The sequence below is a fragment of the Triticum dicoccoides genome, chromosome 2A (genome assembly GCF_002162155.2).
Source record: "Triticum dicoccoides isolate Atlit2015 ecotype Zavitan chromosome 2A, WEW_v2.0, whole genome shotgun sequence".
NCBI lineage: Eukaryota > Viridiplantae > Streptophyta > Magnoliopsida > Poales > Poaceae > Triticum > Triticum dicoccoides.
The window spans coordinates 729,855,828-729,864,176 of NC_041382.1; the positions used below are offsets into that span (position 1 = coordinate 729,855,828).

The 8,349-nt window shown below is 40.1% G+C and overlaps 1 long non-coding RNA gene across 1 annotated transcript; it reads left to right on the forward strand.

The window, feature by feature from the left end:
• The first annotated feature begins 1,061 nt into the window (after window positions 1-1,061).
• Window positions 1,062-4,469, forward strand: LOC119352121. Its single transcript, XR_005170119.1, has 3 exons — window positions 1,062-1,221; window positions 1,307-1,481; window positions 4,430-4,469. It is a non-coding gene; the product is annotated as an uncharacterized LOC119352121 (long non-coding RNA).
• The last annotated feature ends 3,880 nt before the right edge of the window (window positions 4,470-8,349 follow it).

Below are 8,349 nucleotides of genomic sequence, written 5' to 3' on the forward strand. Positions count from 1 at the left end.
AAAGTCTGTACAAAACCAAATGCTTTGATCACACTATCAAAGCGTTTATTCCAACTCCAAGAGGCTTGCACAAGTCCATAAATGGATCGCTGGAGCTTGCACACTTTGTTAGCTCCCTTTGGATCGACAAAATCTTTCGGTTGCATCACATACAACTCTTCTTCCAGAAATCCATTCAGGAATGCATTTTCGACATCCATTTGCCAAAATTCATAATCATAAAATGCGGCAATTGCTAACATGATTCGGACAGACTTGAGCATCGCTACGAGTGAGAAGGTCTCATCGTAGTCAATCCCTTGAACTTGTCGAAAACCTTTCGCAACAAGTCGAGCTTTATAGATAGTCACTACACCATGACACTGCATTCCCTACAGACGTGTGTTGAGAAAAGTCACTTTCGCCGACCGACTGTTGGTTGGAAAAATTTGTAACAGACTGTCAGTCGGGAAAACATGTGTACAGTAACAAACGATCGGTCGGGAATGCTAACACATTTATTGTCAAATGATGGGTCGGGAAAGCTCTAATGCCCATCCATACATCGGTCGGGAAATAATCCCGACCAACAGTCCGTGGCGAATGGGCCAGCGTGCGTACATAAAATTTTAGCGCCACCTTTCGGCCCAAGCCCGAGAAACGTTTCCCCCAACACATATAACTCACCATGCACGGAGAGGAAAAAACCCTAGTCCCTTTCTCATTCCCCACGCGCGCCGCCATGGGCACCCGCCGGCGGCACCCTCCCTGCCCGCCGCACCATACTGCCTCCAGCACGACCCTGTTGGCCCGCCGCTTCGCATGCTCGAACCCTCATCTCCTCCCAGGTGCTCTCTCCTCACCTCATCGTCGTCGCAGCGGGCACCGAGCAGATCTGGGGCTTAATCTGCTGCAGATCTTGGGGTGACGGGTCTTAATCTGCTGCAGAAGGGGGAGACAGGGCGGGCGCCATGACCAAGCACTCCCCGGAGGCACTGGTGCTTATCTCCCGTGGAAGCTTTCAGGGTCGGGTTCCCGGCGAGCGGCGTCGTCAACTCCGGGACTAACCTAAGAGTGCCCAGGTTCTTGTTCCTCCCTGCTAAAAGACAGACTTCACTAGAGTATCACCTGTGCATCTTTCACCTATTTTTTCTCTCATCCTCGTAGTCCTAGATGAGCATGACAGAAGAAAATGACGAGATTGCTACCAAGACAAGGCTGCTGTCACTTGAACTATTGGAGGTTAGTTTACATCTGGAGGTTGCTATATTTGATTTTCTTTGTTTAGATCATGTCTGCTGATTCTTTTACCTGCTGGGATTTTTAGGCGTGCGCCCGTGCTCATGTGCCTCCATGTGTGGCTCTCTAATCAGATCTAGGAACTGCCTCCCTATGCAGCAGGGGCCAAACTATGTGCCACCGTATGCATAGTCAGATCTCTAATTAGATGACCTGCCTCCACTATTGTACGCATGTTAAGCTCGGACATTTAATTGCATCTGGTAAGTGGTTGACCATCTAATGATTGATTTTGCAGACCACTACATGCATGTCTGTCTGTATGCTCCGATTAGTCTTGTGCATCTGCCAATCTGGGTGGCTAAATATGTTATGGGAAAGTAGTGGCCTCTGTGATTTAGGACATCTTTTTTTGTTGGGGGTGGGCGAATGATTCAGGGCGTCTGAAACATGTGGGAAAACATATATAGCGTTAGATAATAATTAATCTAACGGTTGGTCATATTATGATGCTCAGTAAGGTTAAATAAGTTATACTATAAAATTTTATGCCTTTGTCGTGCTTGTGAGAAAATATGATAGTAATAGCAATAACATGCAACTATTTATTAGGAAAAATATCTGTATGCACTGTATTTGCAGCACTCAATTGCATGATTGCTTTAAAAAAATATACGTTAACTTGAGCTAATTAATTAGCACGTGTGTCAGTGTAGTCACGAGCCATCCAAAGGATAGAGAGGATGAGATGAACTCAACAATTTCCAAATTCGACCCTTATTTGGTTAGGCAAGGTTAGCTTTTCTATAGCTTGTATTGATGATTTCGAAAATTATATGAGCAAAATTCATGGACGTAACCTTTTCCTTTAACCATGCATATTGATGATTCAAAACTTAGATCTATCTTCTATCCATCGCCATAATGCTATTTGAACATTTCCACTGTGCTTTGTACATCTAGATTCTGACACGTCTAGATTCTACAACAACAACAACAACAACAACAACAAAGCCTTTAGTCCCAAGCAAGTTGGGGTAGGCTAGAGGTGAAACCCATAAGATCTCGCAACCAACTCATGGCTCTGGCACATGGATAGCAAGCTTCCATGCACCCCTGTCCATAGCTAGCTCTTCGGTGATACCCCAATCCTTCAGGTCTCTCTTAACGGACTCCTCCCATGTCAAATTCGGTCTACCCCTCCCTCTCTTGACATTCTCCGCACGCTTTAGCCATCCGCTATGCACTGGAGCTTCTGGAGGCCTGCACTGGATATGCCCAAACCATCTCAGACGATGTTGGACACGTCTAGATTCTAACATAACAAAAAAAAGCCTGCCTTCTTTCCTTTAAATTTGATAGTCAAGATCTGTTAGAAGATGTTTTTTAGGGATGGGATCTTTTTGAAGATGCTGTCTCATTAAAAAAAGTAACACCACGTACATGAAACATCGCAGGTTGTCTCCTTTTCGATGTTTTGTTTCCTTGATTTTTGGTAATACAATTATGAGAAATAACTGGTGATAGACATGTGAATTGTTTTCTTATACGAAATGACAGAAGTATTAATTATCAAGTGGTTGCATGCATTACTTATATTTTTCAGAAAACCAAGAAACATACCAGAGGCATTTTCATTGTGACATGCTTTCTTATAGTAAGGCATCTACCGCTTATTGGGATTTTTGAATAGTGTTGGCCGATACAGATTTGAATATGTTTCTGTCAAAAACTATAACTTTCCTGGGCATTTCAAAATAATTGTTTTATACAACAATTATGGTGACTGATGGTGACATTATGCGATCATGAAGTACACATACCATAAAAGGGGGTCCGACTGAGTTTCTTCCAATAATGAAATTTAAGTGTTGTGGAAGTTGTTTTTTAAGTTCGTGTGATAGGATGCAAAATTTTGTGCTGCACAAATCTATTCAATATTAGAATTTCACCAAGAATGGCATATATTATTTCAAAACTAAATATATATTAAAAAATTATTTAATCTTCCAACATCCTATTTAGGATGCAGGTGCGGTTACAGGAATATCGCAAATATTTCTGAATCTCTTGAAAGTATGCTTTTAATCCAGTTACAGGAATAGGCAGCTATTGCCCTCCTTCTAAAAATCAATTTCATTACAAACTGAAAGCACAAATACCTAATGTTTTGAGTTAAAAAAATCTGAAACAGAGTAGTTCCTAGCCCGTGCAGGCACACGGTTTGATGACTAGTTTACTTAGTTGCTTGTGGTCTGTTGTGTTATCATGGTTTTACCAATGTTCACATTCCAAATTAGCAATTAGTTGCTAGTGGGTGTTGTCCATGCTGAATGCTGACTTTATGGATTACAAAACCACTTTGTAATCCATGTCCAGCTTTTAGGTTCTGGCTTTGTAGTGTGGATCATCTACCTCAAATAACGAAATGATGTGAAACTGTGTTAGAGCTTGCTGGTGTGCTGCTTGTCAAGCTTGCTATGCTGTTGTCTGCTAAATTCTGGGTGTACATCGATGCAATTGAACATAGAAACAACTTGAGAACTATTTTTCACATTTTTTTACTAAAAGTTCGAACCACTGAACATGACTACTCCCATATCTCTGAAATGAGAATTTACTAAAGTTTCTACTCGGGCTATTGATAGTTTTGTTTTCATGTTCATGTATGTAAAATGCCGAATACAAACGACCTTCATTATTATTATTATTATTATTATTATTATTATTATTATAATATTAGCAACACAATATGTAGTAGCAAACCACAATACAAATGATATCTTTAGTTCCTAGGACAAATTTTAGATGAATTAGTTCATAGAGCAAGTGATACATAAAAAATGTAAGCGTTGTGTATTTGTGAAGAAGAAAAAGGTGAATTCTCTCTCTTATCTATTTTTCTAGGGTGTCTTGAACAGTCACTTATTCCTGCATGATTTCTCTCCCCTCTTTAGATATTTTTTGCGTACGCCAACTTGGTTTTGCTTATATTGCAGTGAGCTCTGTTCTAGGAGTATACTGGTGTACTGATGTTTGTAATGTTTTTTTATGTTGTGTGCTGATGTTTGCAATGGTATTTGGTTTCTGTACTCTGCAAGCCTCATGATGCTAATTGAAGTATCATTTATCATGTTGCAGATGCTTAGCAAATTCTTTCACTGCTATGTGTTGTTAATCACCTGCTTTCTTACTCCTTTCATTTATGTAGGAAAGGCCTAAGAGAGTTATCCCCCATGGGAACAGAGACCAGGATACATTGTCTCTCATGATATATGCATCAGATTTTTTTTAGAAAAACAAAAAAAGGGAGCCACCTAGACGCTACATCCTTGCAACTCGTCAGTTGCTTTGGTATAAAATGATATTGAAGGCAGCTTAGAGAAAATACCATCTTCTCTAGTTGTGGTCCGTAATATTAACTGGTTATTTTGACTTGCAGATGTTCAAGCTGGAGGATGTTATCCAATGAGATGAAGATTGAAGGCTTTGATGTACTGTACGAGAACGAAACAAGCTTCTTGGTGGAAGGCTATGAGGATGGATATCAGGATAGATATGTAGTTTCCCACTACAAGTAGCCAAGGCAGATGATGTGCCTCTAAGATAAATTCCAGAAAACAGAGCAAGAAATTTTTGCTCCAGAAGTGAACCATAATGTTTCCTCTATTTAATTAGTTACATTAGCTTATAGGAAACTTGAGTGGTCATTTGTTCATAACAGATGAACTATTTATATGTGAAAATTAATGAATGTGTGTTATTGTTTGGTTCTGGTTTAATATTGTTGGACAACATGCATGTTACAGTTATGGATTATGAAACTTGATTGAGGGTTAACAGATGTTGGTCCGTAAAAGAAATCCTGTCAGGCAGTCAGTTGGGAAAGGATAATGCCCTATCAAATCTGGATATTGGAGGGATAACATAATGTTTGTTGGGAAAGAGTACCCTGTCAGATAGTTGGTCGGGGAAGCCCATGTCAGCCCCAATAGATTGTTGGTCGGGAAAGTTTACCATGTCTGATAGTCGGTCGGGAAAGGCCGGTAGCAACCCCAATGGACTATCGGTTGGGAAAGGCCCATGGCTGGCCCAACAGAATGTTGGTCGGGAAAGATGCACCATAGACGACATACGGTCGGTCGGGAAAGGTATGTCGGTCGGGAAAGTGCTTTCCTGTCTGGACTTTCCCCAACAGACAGGGTCCGTCGGCAATAGTCTTTCCCGGCCGACTGTTTGTCAGCGGAACTAGTATTCCCAACCAATTTGACTGTTGGGAATGTAGTGCTATGGTGTAGTGAGTAACATTGCCGTCAGCGTCAGTCTTCTTCTTGAAGATCCATTTATTCTCAATTGCTTGCCGATCACCGGGCAAGTCAACCAAAGTCCACACTTTGTTCTCATACATGGATCCACTAGTAGAAAAAGGGTCAAATGTGAAGCACATTAGTGCCGGTTTGAATTTGATCCGGCACTAATGTGACCATTAGTGCCGGTTCCAATGGCTAGGCGGGCGGGCATCATTAGTACCGGTTCGTGGGTAACCTTTAGTACCGGTTCATGCCACGAACCGGTACTAATGAGGCTGTGTCAGACTATGGTCAGTCTGGGCCCCCCACGAAGACCTTTAGTACTCGTTCATGCCATGAACCGGTACTAGAGTTTCTTTGTAAGCTGATTTTTAGTCCCACCTCGCCAAGAGAGAGGCAGTATGAGAGGTTTATAAGCCGTGAGTGCACAGACAATGACGAAGAGTTGCAATGCTCACCTACATGTTGATTAGCTTCAAGCCTTGCGGAATAGCATAGATTGCACTGAGCTATGTGCAGTGCAGTCTACACTATTCCGAATGGCTTGAAGCAAATTAACCAGCATTGCACCTCTTTTTTATTTTTAATAACTTATTTGAACTCTGGACTTCTTTTGTGTTCAGTATGCAGCATTCAAAGCGACGTCATCAATTTCCAACATGTTCTGACATCATTTGTTGTTTTTCGGTCATTTACCTAATTGTTTAGAGAGCTAAATGACCGTGAAATTGAAAATCACTACAAAATGAATCCTGAAAATGTTGAAACTTGGCATGGTATCATCATATCACCCGCATAGCATGCGCGAAAGAGTAGAGAGGGTCACGGCAAAAACTGGACGCACTTCGTGTACAAACTGGACAAACTCTTTCAGAGTATCAGGGTTTCAGACGAGAACTCATCTGTTACATGGCCACTTCAATATTTTTTAAACTTATTTGAACTCCGGACTTCTTTTGTGTTTAGTATGCAGCATTCAAAGCGATGTCATCAATTTCCAACATGTTTTGACATCATTTGTTGCTTTTCGGTCATTTACCTAATTGTTTAGAGAGCTAAATGACCGTGAAATTAAAAATCACTACAAAATGAATCCTGAAAATGTTGAAACTTGGCATGGTATCATCATATCACTCGCATAGCATGCGCGAAAGAGTAGAGAGGGTCACGGCAAAAACTGGATGCACTTCGTGTACAAACTGGACAAACTCTTTCAGAGTATCAGGGTTTCGGACAAGAACTCATCTGTTCCATGTCCACTTCAATGTTTTTTAAACTTATTTGAACTCCAGACTTCTTTTGTGTTTAGTATGTAGCATTCAAAGCGACGTCATCAATTTCCAACATGTTCTGACATCATTTGTTGTTTTTTGGTCATTTACCTAATTTTTTAGAGAGCTAAATGACCGTGAAATTGAAAATCACTACAAAGTGAATCCTGAAAATGTTGAAACTTGGCATGGTATCATCATATCACCCGCATAGCATGCGTGAAAGAGTAGAGAGGGTCACGGCAAAAACTGGACGCACTTCATGTACAAACTGGACAAACTCTTTCGGAGTATCAGGGTTTCGGACGAGAACTCATCTGTTACATGGCCACTTCAATGTTTTTTAAACTTATTTGAACTCCGAACTTCTTTTGTGTTTAGTATGCAGCATTCAAAGCGACGTCATCAATTTCCAACATGTTCTGACATCATTTGTTGTTTTTCGGTCATTTACCTAATTGTTTAGAGAGCTAAATGACCGTGAAATTGAAAATCACTACAAAATGAATCCTGAAAATGTTGAAACTTGGCATGGTATCATCATATCACCCGTATAGCATGCGCGAAAGAGTAGAGAGGGTCACGACAAAAACTAGACGCACTTCGTGTACAAACTGGACAAACTCTTTCAGAGTATCAGAGTTTCGGACGAGAACTCATCTGTTACATGGCCACTTCAATGTTTTTTAAACTTATTTGAACTCCAGACTTCTTTTGTGTTTAGTATGCAGCATTCAAAGCGAAGTCATCAATTTCCAACATGTTCTGACATCATTTATTGTTTTTCGGTCATTTACCTAATTGTTTTAGAGAGCTAACTGACCGTGAAATTAAAAATCACTACAAAATGAATCCTGAAAATGTTGAAACTTGGCATGGTATCATCATATCACCGCATAGCATGCGCGAAAGAGTAGAGAGGGTCACGTCAAAAACTGGACGCACTTCGTGTACAAACTGGACATACTCTTTTGGAGTATCAGGGTTTCGGACGAGAACTCATCTGTTACACGGCCACTTCAATGTTTTTTAAACTTATTTGAACTCCGGACTTCTTTTGTGTTCAGTATGCAGCATTCAAAGCGACGTCATCAATTTCCAACATGTTCTGACATCATTTGTTGTTTTTCGGTCATTTACCTAATTGTTCAGTATGCAGCATTCAATTTCCAGAAGAAAATAAATAGAAGAAAAGAAAAAATGCAGAAAATAAAAAAATTATACAAAAAAATTACTCAAAAATAAATAGAAGAGAATAAATAATGTAGAAAAGAAAAACCTATATAAAAAACTACTCAAAAATAAATAGAAGAAAATAAATATTGCAGAAAAGAAAAAACTATATAAAAAATTAGGTAAAAACTCATCTGTTACAAACTGGACGCACTTCGTGTACAAACTGGACATACTCTTTCGGAGTATCAGGGTTTCGGACGAGAACTCATCTGTTACACGGCCACTTCAATGTTTTTTAAACTTATTTGAACTCCGGACTTCTTTTGTGTTCAGTATGCAGCATTCAAAGTGACGTCATCAATTTCCAACATGTT